The sequence below is a fragment of the Cornus florida genome, unplaced genomic scaffold, assembly GCF_030987335.1.
Source record: "Cornus florida cultivar Cherokee Brave unplaced genomic scaffold, ASM3098733v1 CherokeeBrave_3.0.0_Hap2_Chr11, whole genome shotgun sequence".
NCBI lineage: Eukaryota > Viridiplantae > Streptophyta > Magnoliopsida > Cornales > Cornaceae > Cornus > Cornus florida.
This window is the reverse complement of record NW_026775581.1, coordinates 47,300,279-47,314,985: the sequence shown is the minus strand read 5'-3', so window position 1 is coordinate 47,314,985 and position 14,707 is coordinate 47,300,279. Positions and strand designations below refer to the sequence as shown.

General features: G+C 37.3%; 1 long non-coding RNA gene and 1 pseudogene across 2 annotated transcripts; one reads left to right on the top strand and one right to left on the bottom strand.

The window, feature by feature from the left end:
- The first annotated feature begins 2,710 nt into the window (after window positions 1-2,710).
- Window positions 2,711-11,754, top strand: LOC132283402 (uncharacterized). 2 transcript variants are annotated; one of them, XR_009472020.1, is made up of 4 exons: window positions 2,711-2,799; window positions 3,039-3,122; window positions 9,492-9,665; window positions 10,774-11,754. It is a non-coding gene; the product is annotated as an uncharacterized LOC132283402 (long non-coding RNA). The 2 variants fall into 2 exon arrangements; XR_009472019.1 differs by lacking the exon at window positions 9,492-9,665.
- A 133-nt stretch (window positions 11,755-11,887) lies between these two features.
- On the bottom strand, window positions 11,888-14,453 carry LOC132283401 (subtilisin-like protease SBT3; annotated as a pseudogene).
- Between the last annotated feature and the right edge of the window lie 254 nt (window positions 14,454-14,707).

Genomic DNA, 14,707 nt, shown 5'->3' with positions numbered 1-14,707 from the left:
AATTAGTGCGTTGACCTTCCTCCGCTAAGTAACATTGATCCAAGCCTCAAGGGGTGTGAGTGTAATTTATTTAATTTTTTTTTTTTTTTTCAAAAGGAGTGAAACCCATTTTTCAGGGTTAACCTAAGATAGATAGATAGATATATATATATATATATATATATATATATATATATATATTTATATAGAGAGAGAGAGAGAGAGAGAGAGAATTACAGATCGAAGAATCTTTAATTCCAAAATCCTAATTACGGTCACTCTCCACCTGCCACAAGAACACCACCATCCTCTCTTACAAAACTTGAATTGAAATAGGTTTGACTTATTAGAACATCACGAAAAAAGGAATAAGAATTATAAATCAGTCTGGTCTTTTTTTTTTTTCACCACTACTGCGTCAGAACTAATGCTATGTTTGGTTGGAGGGATGGATTGGGGAGGGATGGATGGGAGGAGGGATGGATGAATGTTTTCATGTTTGGTTGGAGGGAAGGGAAGAGAGGGAGGAAACACCTTGCTATACATTTTCTTATTCGCCCAAATTTGGGGGAAGAGTGGAAAGAAAAAAGATTACTATCAAAATTTGTTATAATTTTCATTTTTATCGTTCTTAAAAATTTGTTAAAACCCTGTTGCGTTAAACAACTATAGCGATTATTAAATAAATTTAAATTAATTAATTGTTTGGTATGTAAAAAAAAATTAATTAAATAATTGCTTTTTTTGTTTGATATGTAAGTATAAAACATTCATTTTAGACAACTTGCTTGTTAGTAGAGCTCAACATTATTAAATAATTTTAAATTAATTAATTTTATAACTTTATATAGTAAGGGTATATTAGTAAAAAATATATAAAAACTATCATTTCTTTCCTTCTAACCAAACAAAAAAAACTAACACTTCATCAATCTTTTCTGTCGTCCCTTCCATTCAACCAAACAAAAAATGAAGGAGACACTTTCCCTTCCTTAAGGATGACTCATCCATCCTTCCTCCTTTTCCTTCCATCTAATTTTTCATCCTTCCAACCAAACGGAGCATAAAGGGTTGTGGCTGAAGCAGTGAAGGGTATGAAATCTTTATTAGTCTTTGTTTGGAGCCAAATATGATACTGTAGAGAGGTGGTTTTAACGAGGGAGAAAGGGGACAAACGATGATAAGATTTTGAGCATTAAAGTTTTGATTTAGTATGATGTAAATGAGTAATTTTGATTTAGTATGATGATAAGATTTTGAACATTAAAGTATGATTTTGAACATTAAACAAATGAGTAATTTTGTATATGTAATATGAACTTTATACACATTAACCCATTAGAAATGGGTCTGATTTTTTAAACTTAGGATTCCAAGTTGATCAACTCTTGGAATTATTTGCACCCAATTGATTCAATTTGAATCTTAGATTCAATACTTCTTGAGACAGGACCAAGCTCTATTCGGACCCTACCTCATTTAATCTTGTGCCTACAAGGACGAGTTTGGGGTTCATTTTAATAGAAATTAGATGCTATTTGAAAAGAAAATTTAAACACTCCCAAAGACGATACAATTAATTAATATATCTTATGATAAATTGTAATTTTAACAATATTTTTATTATTATGATAGTTCATATTTTGATTATTTGAATTGTTTTTCTTAAAAACTACGTACTCCGTATATTAAACCCGTCTTGAACTTGAAATAATTTTCTTAAAAATTCATTGATGAGAAGGGTTTGAAAAATTAGTGTCAGTTGCCCTTAGTTGGAATATTTTCAGAGCACCTAAAACAGATCGAGGCGCAGTGAGGAACGAATCGCTCAATTTGCAGAGAAACAGAGGAACGAATCGTTGGAAATCGCAGGTACTCTCACTCCCATTCACGCTCAAGTTCTTCTCCTTCGAAATTTCATAATCCAGCGAATAAGTTCTGATTCCAAAATCTGAACCACCCAACAAAGAGGGCTGTTTGGCAAAACATATTATTTGCTTTTACTGTTATTTGGCCTAATCATGATTCCTTTTCATGTTGTTGAGCTTATCCGCGGATGTGATTTTGCCGAATTGAAGTATGTTGAGATTAAAAGGCCCCGTGGCATTTTTATTTTTATTTTTTAAAGCATTCAAAGACATTTTGTTTGTTCTCGTTGAATATGTTATAATTAGGAGTTAGTAAATGATGTCAAATTTGAACAATACTTTATGGTTTATGATAATCTATTATTCTTCACTGAAATGTCTATAGTGATGATTTTTGGGTAAACCATAAACTCAATAAAGAGAAGATGTGCAAAAGTTTAATCGTGTTGTTAATGTCATGCCATAACTGAATACTATTATGTTTATCTCTGTGTCAACTTGGTAGTAGTCTTATTCATATAATAACAAATGTTTGAAAACTATTGAAAATCGAGAGAAAAATGCTTATCAAGGAAAAAAATGAGATGAAAATAAAATTTCTACATTTAAGTGAAATTTACAATTTTTTTTAAAAAATTTATTCTGAAGGATTTTCTTTTGGTTTCTTTTGTTGCTTGGTTTTAACTATTATTGGATGGTTAGTTTTTTTTTTGGGAAAATAAAGCAACTGACATTATTGGATTAAAAGATTACAAGGTTTGGGCCGCAGCCCATTGCCAATTAATTACAAAACAGGCCCTCTTGGGCAGCAAGGGCACAGGCCCAATCAGAAATAACCTTAACTTCATTAATGGTTAGTTTGTTCTCTTTGAATGGAAGTGTCCGTCAGTTTAATTGAGTCTCTAAAGTTTTTGAGGTTTCTCAAATCATTTTATATAGGTCAAGCATGCATGTAAGTTGTCCAACTGAGTGGCGGCACATTGATGTATAAATCAATTTTTTTTTTTTTTTTAAATTTATTTTCTTCACTTTATTTTATTCTTTTTCTAAAATCCCTCATTTGACTCATGGTTTCTTCAAAAATTTCTTATGAATTAATCATCAGTAATCTTCACAAGGTATACTTTCCTTGAAAATCAACTTTCCTGAACGTTTTATTTTATAATCTTTTTATTTTTTTTTTAATTTTAGGGGAGAGGAAGATCCTACAACTTGGGCTGGAGCAATTTGAAATAGTTGGAGAACCACTGAAGGCATTGCTGATAATTGGAAAAGGTTAGTAAGCATGAAAGGTTTTACTTAATTCATTTCGCAAATTTAAATATGATAAAAATTTGATTTATTTATACCAATACTGGAGTAAGTGATGAAGATTAGTTTCTTATATGATGTATTCATATGTCAATTATGGGCAAAGATTCTGGCTTCTGTTGCTATGTGTAGGTTCAATTCTTCAATCAGTACCTGCCACTGAGAAATACTCAAAGAAATAATAGCCTTCAAAGCAACAATAGAAAACGAATTGGCCTATTCCTGTTAATAAAAAAAGGGCAAGAATGGTGGTAAAAAGTGTGGGCATAACTATAAGCTTGTATAAGAAAATTTGAAAAGATGGACGTTTTGAAATTATGTGCCTCCAAATTATACTTCACTAATTACAAACTCATTTCATCACTATTGATTCTCATCGAAATATACCAAAACTAAATACTAAACCTGTTCATTCCCAAAGCTGAAAATTTTGTAACTATTGAGTTATCGATGCAGATATTGTTTTGAGTAATAGATATGATGCTACTTAAATAATCGAAGTTGGATGAGTTGAGAGTAGACGAGTGCACTGGTGCGAAAGAGCTGCGAGTGCCACATTGAAGATATTCGTAGGGGAAGGGGAAGGGGACGAGTAAAATTAACATGGGTTGGTATAGAAAGAAAAGGTATGAAACACGTGATTTAATTGGAGTAATGCTATCAAATTGAGTAGAATGTTGAAATAAGATTCATGTAAACTAACCCCAAAAGTAGTCTCTATATTTCGGTAAAAATAATTCCCATAGAAGTTGGGACAGAACTTTATTGAGTTAAGTCATGTCAAATACAATAGATATTATGTGTAAAACTATGTAATACATAAGGTGGTGTGATTGAAAAATGGGTAGCAGTGAGATGGATAAACCTGCAGAAGAGGCAAAGGAGTCATAGACACCTACTCCACTAGTATACTTATGTTTTTTTGAATTTCTTTCAGTTAATGGCATGCATGCTTTTTCTTTTTCTTTTTTTGGTTTGTGTGTGTGTGTGTGTGTGTAAATTTTCATATGCGTTTTTCTCTTCCTTGGTACGTTGTTCAGGAGCTGTCTTCGTCTACAAGCACGGGCATAATTAAATCCAGATTGGCAGTTGTTTTTAGGTTTGACAGTCAAAATCTTTCATTTTGGTTTGATTCAATCCCCAAAATTGTGTTTTGATTGTTATATACTGACATGGATTATGTTTGCACTAGGCCTATTCTCCACTACCTCCACATGCGTTCTTAGCATCTAGTCCTCAAGTTCACCCCTACATGTGGGGAGTTTAGGTGCAATCACTTCTGTTACGAAATTAGAGAGAAAAAGGGATGGCCATCATTTAGCCTTGGTAAATACATGCTACATCTGCTAATTGATCTTTGGATCTCACATAAGTAGTAACCATCATTTTACTCATCACCACGTCTCTCACAAAGTGACAATCTACCTCCATATGTTTAGTCCTCTCATGAAATACTGGATTACTAGCAATATACATAGCAGACTGACTATCACAGATCATTCTCATAGGCTTGTCATTGGAGAATCCCATCTCTTGTAAAAGAGATTTTATCAACATCTTTTCGCAAGCAGTATGGGCCATTGCCCTGTACTCTGCCTCTGCACTTGATATAGCCACAACATTTTGCTTCTTACTTTTCCATGATACCAAATTACCTCCCACAAATGTACAATATCCAGATATAGACCTCCTATCCATTTGGCTTCCTACCCAATTAACATTAGTGAACCCAACGATATCCATGTTTTTAGAGGACTTAAAGACAAGTCCTTTACCAGGAGCTCTTTTCAAGTATCTTAAAACATCATATACCGCATCCAAATGGGGTTGTCTGGGTTGGTGCATAAATTGACTTACCACCCCTATAGCAAAGGTTATGTCTGGTCTTATCACAGTCAAATATATCAATTTTCCAACAAGTCTTCGATATCTCCCTGGATCCTCTAGAAGTTTTCCCTCATCTAAACTGAATTTTATATTCGAATACATGGGAGTATCATTTGGTTTTGCTCCTAACAATCCTATCTCACTTAAAAAATCACATATATACTTCCTTTGTGATATGTAAATTCCTTTACGAGATGTTGTTACTTCTATTCCTAAAAAACACCTCAACCTGCCCAAGTCTTTCATAGGAAATTGCTTGCTCAAAAAGTTCTTCAAGTCATCAATACCACTTTTGTCATTCCCAGTCACAACAATATCGTTTACATAAACTGCTAGGATGATGGTACCACTTTTGCAATGTCTCACAAAAAACAAATTGATCTGATGTAGTTCTGCTTAATCCATATTGACTCACCCACATCACTAAATTTGTCAAACCTTGCCCTTGGAGACTGTTTTAACCCGTATATAGCTTCCTTTAACCGACACACCAGATGTGACTCCCCCTGAGCAACAAACCCAGGTGGTAGCTCCATGTAAACTTCTTCTTGAAGATCTCCATGTAAAAAGGCATTTTTAATATTAAGCTGGCAGAGAGGCCAATTTTGAATAGCCGCAACTGATAAAAGAATACGAATAAAAGTAAGGCGAGCAACGGGAGAAAAAGTTTCAAAATAATCGACTCCAAATGTCTGAGTATATCCTTTGGCTACCAAATGAGCCTTCAGCCTTTTAATTGTACCATCAGGATGATATTTGACAGCATACACCCATCTGCAACCAACTGTAGAGGAGTTAAGTCCCATGTGTGATTCTGCTGAAGAGCAACCATTTCTTCAACAATAGCATGTTCTAACCTGGAGAGGACACTGCTTGAGAATATGATTGAGGAATCGAAACAGAAGACAAAGTACAAGCAAATGACTGGAAGCAAGGAGATAAAAAAAAAAAAAAAACAGCAAAAGAACCACCATGTTCAATAGGATGATGAGTGCAACAAAGAATACCTTTGCGTAAGGCAATAAGAAGATCATCATGGGAAGGAACCTTAACTCATATAGACAATTGGTGTGTGGGAATCAGTGTTACTTCTCTCGGTCGGCGACTATATACTTGAAATGGTTTATATATGCCTGACCCAAGCGATGTGCTGGTGGAGTGACCTGTGGTGACCTTGTGGGCGGGTGCAAGAGGCATTGGCAGGCTACCACACTGAGTGAGTTATAGGTGCACAATCCCATATTTGGAAAAGGGAAGTGCTATATATGTATGTGTGTCACTTCAATTGGTATGAGACCTTTTGGAATAAATCTCAAGAACAAAACCGTGCGGGTTCGGGTCTAAAGCGGACAATATCATACCATGTGATGGAGTGGGTTGTTAAAAATGGTATCAGAGCTTAGCCCAGCTGAAAGTGTGGCCAACAAGAACGTTAGGCCCGACGCCCCGGGCCGAGGGCGCTAGGGGGGGGGGGGGTGGGTGATTGTGGCGACCTTGTGGGCAGGTGCAAGGTGCAAGAGACACTGTTAGACTATCACACTGGGTGAGCTACATGCACGATCCCACATCGCCTAGGTGTGGAAAGGGGAAGTACTATATATGTAGATGTGTCACTCCAATTGGTATGAGGCCTTTTGAGGTAAAGCCGAAGAACAAAACCGTGCGGGTTGCGCCCCATAGTTGTTAAAGGCGCGCCTAGGCTCCAAGAAATCCCCAGACTCGTTAAGGCTCAGCTAGAGTGGGTTGGGGGGGGGGGGGGGGGGGGAAGGTGTGATTGTGGCGACCTTGTGGGCAGGTACAAGGTGCAAGAGACACTGTCAGACTACCACACTGGGTGAGCTACATGCACAATCCCACATCGCTTAGGTGTGGAAGGGGAAGCGCTATATATGTAGATGTGTCACTCCAATTGGTATGAGGTCTTTTGGGGTAAAGCCGAAGAACAAAACCGTGCGGGTGTGACCCCATAGTTATTAAAGGCGCGCTTAGGCTCCAAGAAATCCCCAGACTTGTCAAGGCTCAGCTAGAGCGCCTCAACCTACTATTAGCTAGGCCCCTTCAATCGGGCTCACACTTTTTAGTAGGCTCCAGGCGCAAAAGAGGTGCGCCTTGTATTTTTTAATCATTTAGTCATATCATTTTATTTTTTACTTAAATGACTACTAATTAAAATGTTCTATATCATATATCGTATTGTTTAACCTTATGAAATATTTGAATAAATTAATAAATTTATGGTTCACTACTTAAATTAACTGCAATTATTGCTTGATTATGAAAATATATAATAAATATATGTTGAAATATGAATTATTATATATACGCTCCTTGCTTCAATTAGGCTCGTGCCTTATACTGCGCCTTGCACTTAGGCTCCAGAAGGCCTTTGGGGCCTTAGTGCACCTTGAGCCTTTAAAAACTATGCTCGGCCCAAAAGTGGACAATATCATACCATATGGTGGAGTGGGTCGTTACATGACCATCAGAAATAGTAGGTAAAGGAAGCAAAAACTCAGTATCTAGAGATTGACCAAGTGAAGAAAAGAAAGGAGTGGCTTCAAAGGTCACATCCATACACACAAAGTAATGACGTGTGCTAGAATCCCAACACTTACATCCTTTTTGAGTTCGAGAGTAACCAACAAATGCACACTTGACTGCATGAGAAGATAATTTATCATTTCCAGGACTTGACACATGAGCAAAGCAAACATAACCAAAAACTTGAGGAGGCAATAAAGAATAGAATAAGGAGACTTCCCTTTTAGTACTGAAGATGGCATATGATTTATTAAATAGCAAGCAGTTAAGACCGCATCCCAAATTTCCTTGGCTGTATTATTAACAAGCATAAAATTAGCTGCAATTGAAGGCTCCATACTATTCCACAACCACGACATAACCATGTAATTTCCAGTTTCCCAATCATCATAACCTTATAATTTCCAGTTTCCCAACCATCATAATCTTTTTCAGTGTTGGTTGGAGGATCATCCGTGATATATTTTAATTTCCTTATAGTGCCTAAGGATATCTTCACCGCCTGACCCATAACAAGTAGTTGGTATTTCTCAGTTTAACCGTAGTAATTTGCATTCCAACATGATCAGTAACAATAGTAGAGTTTATTTTAATATCATGAGGCTCTGCCATGAGTCTAGAAACAGATGTAACAACTCGCTGGGAAGAAAATAGGAGGGGCTGAGAATGAAAAAGAGCAACTGAGGTACAATATCCTAAATTGATTGTGAGGCTGAACTGCACACAACAAAGAAAAACGGCCTGAAAAAGAGTTAAACTCCAGAAAATTTGGCCTGAATTGATCGCAGAACCCACTTGCTTAAGTCGGGACAGAAAATAAGGGTAAGATCTGATCCGGTTTTGAAAAACTTGACTGAATAGGGTTAACCCATACTCTTCACAATAGGGTTAGGTCACAATCCAACCAGTACAGTCGTTGTTTTCCCAAAATCGTAGCCGTAACACACTCTGCAACTCCATGACAATCTGAAACAACTAACACAGTTGGCGACTCAACAGCAATCAACGACGACGAACACTCTCAGCAACTAGACAAAGACTAGCAACGCCCAACACACAGTAAAGATGACAACTCCAACCCTAGGCGTGACGATTGCAAACTAGGGATTAGACCACTGGCTCTGATACCACATTACGAAGTAAGAGAGAAAAAGGGACGACAGTAATTTGGGGGTGTTCTCACGTTACTGAGAACCCTAAATCTTTTGGTATATATATATACACACACACACACAAGTATTGGCTATTTACATTATGACCCCAACTCTTATAACTAATTAACTATTACCCAACAACTTCCTCAGTTCAAGATGATGTACAATTTGATGATTTTAAAATGATTAATATTCATAATTTATGAACTACTTTTTTTTTTTAATGGTTCTTATCAATAGCTTCACTATAGGTTGGCTTCGAATCCATTAAGCCATGTTCACCCGTATTTCCTCCACAACTTTTCGGGTAGACAGTTGAATTATTCCATACAATTACCAACTAATCATCAATCCATGCATCTATTTGATGGATTTCATGTCGTGGTTGGTTCAAGTATTCCTCAAGAACAATGGCGTTGCCCATGCAACTTCAATTAGTGGGCATGACCAACCATTCCCCAACTTAATTGCTAATTTTTTAGCAGTTCTCCAATGAAACCTAATTTTTAATTTGACACAATATATTTGAACTTAGGTATCTTTATTGAAATTTGAAACAAAGTGCTGCCACTTAGACTAAGGTCATTGGTGGCAAAGATACACAAACATACAAAAATGAAGTGGGACAAGGACCTTCTGAATTCTTTGTAATGGTCATTATTTGTAATACACGTTTTTGTCCGTTTGTTCTGCACCTACATGTTGAAATGCTATTACAATTGATCGCTGATTCTCCTATTGGGTTTGGTAGGCCCTCACACAGCTGTTACCAATGCAAAGGCTACTATATCATGTTTGGAAGCTTTAAATTTTGGTGTGCTTAATCTTTAAAGATTTGTTGTGTTTACTCGAACGAGGTCACAGAACATCCATCCCCATTCATTACGCTCCACAAGGAAGCATGTTTTGGGAAACACAGCCTAAGGTATTCTCTACAGATAGATATGATATAACACAATGCAAATAGTGAAAATTAAATAACTATGTATGAAACAATACAAGTTTCCTGACCTCACATAGTGAGTCCAATTGAAGAAACATAAACCAATCCATGAACATTATGGAAGTAACCTCTTAAAGCCTTTTTTTTGAAGCTAAGAAGATTTGAATGACTCTAAAGGTGGAAAAAATAAAAAATTAGAATTTAAAACGAACCCTTATACTAATGGCTACCATATCAAGTTTCCACACCGAGAAACAACTATTTTGCATTCCATGCTTATAATTCCTTCTGCTTCAAAACAGATAAGCCTCGAGAAATTTTCAAAAGGAGAGCACGTTTGGTCTAAAGTTTGTTTAACTTATATGAGGATAAAATTTGCTTAACTAATATAAGGATTTCTAGAATAGAAGTTTTACTTTCTTATGGTTATCCTTGATGCTTTTCAATGTTAAGTAGGATTATTTAGATGAGAATGTGCAATTGCGACTCTACTTTTTTCAGTTAGTTGTAAATTGTCTTGCTTTTGGAATGTTAGGAAGTAAGATATGAATTTAAAGCTCCATTAAAACATAGCAATCAATTATTGATTCAAATGTTATGTTGTCGTCTCTTCTATTGATTCATATTTGTATTATTATATTTTAGTTAAAAAGTAGACTCAGTGAAGAAGAGAAACTGATGGTTTGATTCATTTGATCAGAGGACTCTCCCATGGCAACGTATGCAACCGTCTCTCTGCCCAAACACACCCACACACAACACATTTATATCTCTCCTACAACAATGCTAAATAAATGGTTTTCAATTGACTTTTTGACCCGTATACAAAAGTTGGCACCATTTCAGAACTTGTTGAACTTCTAATTTTCTGGTGTCTTAGGTTGACTTGCCTCCTGATTATAACTAAAGGAAGAAAGGATCCATACGAGTTCTCTAATTAGGTGTTAGAATTTAGAAAACCCATTCAAGGGGTACTAAGTACCTCTGTCTAAAAATTGACCCAATTAATTAATATAAATAAAGATAAAGTTTCCTTTGGTGGCGAGACATTTGTTTTTCTGTGGTTCACAATTGTAAATTTCTTTTACAGGAGTGCCAAGGTTGTTGATTGTCGCAACATTCAGCTTCAGGACCTATGATGACAAATTTAGGTTGTCCAAGTGCTATAGTGTCAGGTATTCTTAATCTTCTTTTGATTGATCACCCAATTAATATCGGGTGGATTATTAGGTTGACAACTGTGTGCATTTCAATATTGTAATCTAATTTGTTGATTGTTATAGTTTTTCAACTTTCAGACAAATGACGATAATTTAGGTTATTCAGTGTTGTTGTGTTAGGTGTTCTGAATCCTCTTGGTGACTGTTTCACCTAAGTATGATTGCATGCTTATTCTTACTCTTGTGTAATTACTCTTTCATATATATATATATATATATATATATATATATATATTGTTTCTTTGTAGAGTGTTGTGGTTATTTTATTATTGATTATAATACATTGGACAATGGGGCTGGTCTGTGCTTATGATTATAAAGAGGAATGTTGTTTGGTGAGGTAGCAATTTGGGCTGTTGTGCTAGTGGTGGAGTGATTCAGTGTTCTGAAAGGGGGTTTAAGATGCTTGGCAATGGGGTTGCCGTTGATGGAGCTTTCTGTTGGTTTGGAGCTTTGCGTTTGTTGGGAGGTTTCATTGTATCTAAAAGCTTTTGAACTTTCATATATATATATATATATATATATATATAGAGAGAGAGAGAGAGAGAGAGAGAGTACTACGTATGTAATAATGGAGGAAACATATGGGGTCCATAGGTAAAAGGTGAAAACAAAGAATAAAGGTAAGACAAATAAAAGCTTTCATGATTGACCACAAATAGTATTATATAAGACAAAGTAAAAGATTGTGGTGTGTGCCATAGATTGGATGCAGTAGGAATAGGAAGACATCTCAAGCTATGTTCTCAGTGTGATATATATATAAAATGAATACAAATTGAACTGTGCGTTCTTTCAAAGAGAGTTTATTTTTTTTTAGAATACAAAATTGAACTAGCTTATATTTATGTTGAATTTATTTTTTATTGTGCACGTAATTGATAGAAATTGATTTATAAAAATCAAGAAATACACCAAATTTTAGATATATATATATATACACACACACACACACCATCACTTAGTTGGTATGATTCCTTCAAAGATTGAGAATTAGAGCCCTGCTCTTTATTTTCACTATTCAAAATAACTTAGTCCTCATGACACAAACGCAACGACAATTCCCTATCATCGCATGCAATATTCAAACACGAACCTACCCAAAAATATCAGGTGAGGGTGAGATCACTATAGGACTCCTCACAGTATGCTTACCACCATCTTCTACCCAAATTACAGAACCATATGTGTGGCTTGCACCCTCCAATCCCCTATAATGTATAGTCAAAGAGTAGCTCTTCTTCTCATTCACCTTCTTAAAAACCAGTGTCTTGGGCGAGACTGTGATCACAGAACCCTTTGGTGCATCAACCTTAGCTCTATAAGTGGCCGTGGCTTTGCCCACATTCGTGACAGTCCTCTGAAATTTCTGAACCAAATTATCCTTTTCGTCAGTGTACAAAACGATAAAGGAAGGGTAATTGAGGTCAGAAGACAGATTTGAGCAATTGTAGCCCTTTGATCTTGTGATGGTCAAGAATTGATTCTCAGTGAAGTTCAGTGAGCATATGAAATTCACATAGTCCTGTGGAGTAGTATCATAGATAAAACCTGGATCAAGTGCTCGGTTAGGATCAACATGACCTGCCCCCATGGATAGGGGTGTAGCATCGGAATTATTAAAGCCATTGCGTTGAATAGGATTGCCAGTGTTATCAAATGTGTTGGCTGTGGTCATCATGGCAGACTTAATAGCAGCTGGACTCCATTCCGGATGTGCCCCTTTAAGGAGCGCGGCGATGCCAGAAGCATGAGGACACGACATGGATGTACCGGAGATCATATTGTAATCACTGTACAATGCAATATTTGAGCCAATAGCACTTGCTGGAGCAGTTGGAATCCATGCTGCTAAAACTAATATCCCCGGTGCCATTAGGTCCGGCTTCAAAATGGTGGGACAGCTCAAGGCAGGACCTCTTGCAGAGAATGAGGCAACAACAGGGGCACGCTTTGTACCAAATTTGGTCTGTTGGAACTTGATGCTTGCTGTTGCTGTATTTGCACTTTCAGCATATCTGATCACGGTTGTGGCTTCTTTAGTGCTAATCACAACTCCAGGACAGGGGAATTCGTTGGATTCAAATACTTCAACATTATCAGAGAAAGCTTCTGCAGGATCATCTCTGATAAATATAGCTGCAGCCACATTTGACCGTGAGACATGCCAGCTTCTGCAGGATCATCTCTGATAAATATAGCTGCAGCCACATTTGACCGTGAGACATGCCGAGCTTGATCAATAACTGGATAAATATATGGATAATAAGATGCCTCAGCAATATCACAAATGAGGATGACATCAGTAGGGGCTTCAGATAACAATTCAGTTGAATTGCATGGAGACAGAGTCTTGTTGTAAATGAGAGGGCGGTCTAACACCAAGGCACTTGCAGGGAACAGAGTCCATCCGGTGATTGTTACCCCATTTCCGAGAGTTAAAGTGCCGGCAAACCACCTGTCCATGGAACCTGCCGCGACGGTCAAGATCCATGGGCTCACATTGCGCACTTGTCCAATTGAATCGCCTCTATTGCCTTCTGAAGCTGAAACAAGCACGCCTTTCTCCATGGCTCCAAAGGAAGCTATGGCAAAAGCATCCTCATACAGAGGTATCCCACGTCCGAGACTCAATGAAACCGATATCACGTCAACACCATCAGCTACGGCCTGGTCCATTGCGGCAAGGTAATCAGAAGCATAACTTCCTTCGTCCCAAGTGACCTTATAGATGGCCAGCCGAGCACCGGGCGCAACCCCTTTTGCTGTCCCTTGTGCATTGCCAAATTACGAAGCGCCTTCCACAATGCTTCCAGCGGCTGTGGAGGCCGTGTGCGTGCCGTGGCCATCGGTGTCCCTTGCAGAATTCATGCGGATTGTGATGTTGGGATCTGCAGCTAAAACCCCCTTGTTGAAGGATCTAGCTCCAATAAGCTTCAAGTTGCACAACGAGGAATTGAACTCTTGTCCTTCCTCGCACTTACCCTTCCACCGAGAGGGGATTGGGGACATTCCTTTGTCGTTGAAGCTCTTGCTCTCCGGCCAGACACCGCTGTCGATGACACCAATGATGACGTCTTTGCCATAGTCTGATGCAGGCCATAGGCCGGTGACAGGATTGAGAGAGAGGAATTCAGTGCTGTGGGTTGTGTCAAGTGTGATTTCTCTATCACTATAAGCTGAGACAAAACCTGGGGAATTCCTTAGAGTCTCTAGTTCATCTTGAGACAACAGTGCACTAAATCCATGTAATGCGTTATCATAACTGTAGACGAGCTCTGGTTTGGATTGATGACCGTTTGATGTTGTGTGGCTGGCTAATTTTATGGAATCAACAGTGGAGGAGTATCAGTGGTGGTGGCTAGGAAAGATTTTGGGCATGTCAGACTTGTCCATGTGGACAATATAGGTGGACCTTCCAACATATGCTGATCTAGCCTGGAAGGCCAGAAGACACCATGCAAGAAAGATCAGATGAAGAAGAGGAACCCCATTAATGAGCTTCATTTTTTCCTCCAAAGCTTGAAAATTTTGGTTAGACACTAATGATATCTGTGACTTGGTTTCTATTTTGTATCTGTATATGTAAAAGCATAAACTATACATGACTGTTGAATTTGAGGTGAGGGGCGGCTCCAGGAAGGTGGCTCATAATGTGTTAATAATATTTATTTAAATAGAACTCTTTGACAATAAAGAAGTTCACACATTTGATAATTGAATGAATTAATATTATATTATTTTTTTTTTTAGAAAGTCTAATAATATAAGAATGTAATAATTTTAGGGTCCTTGATAATATAA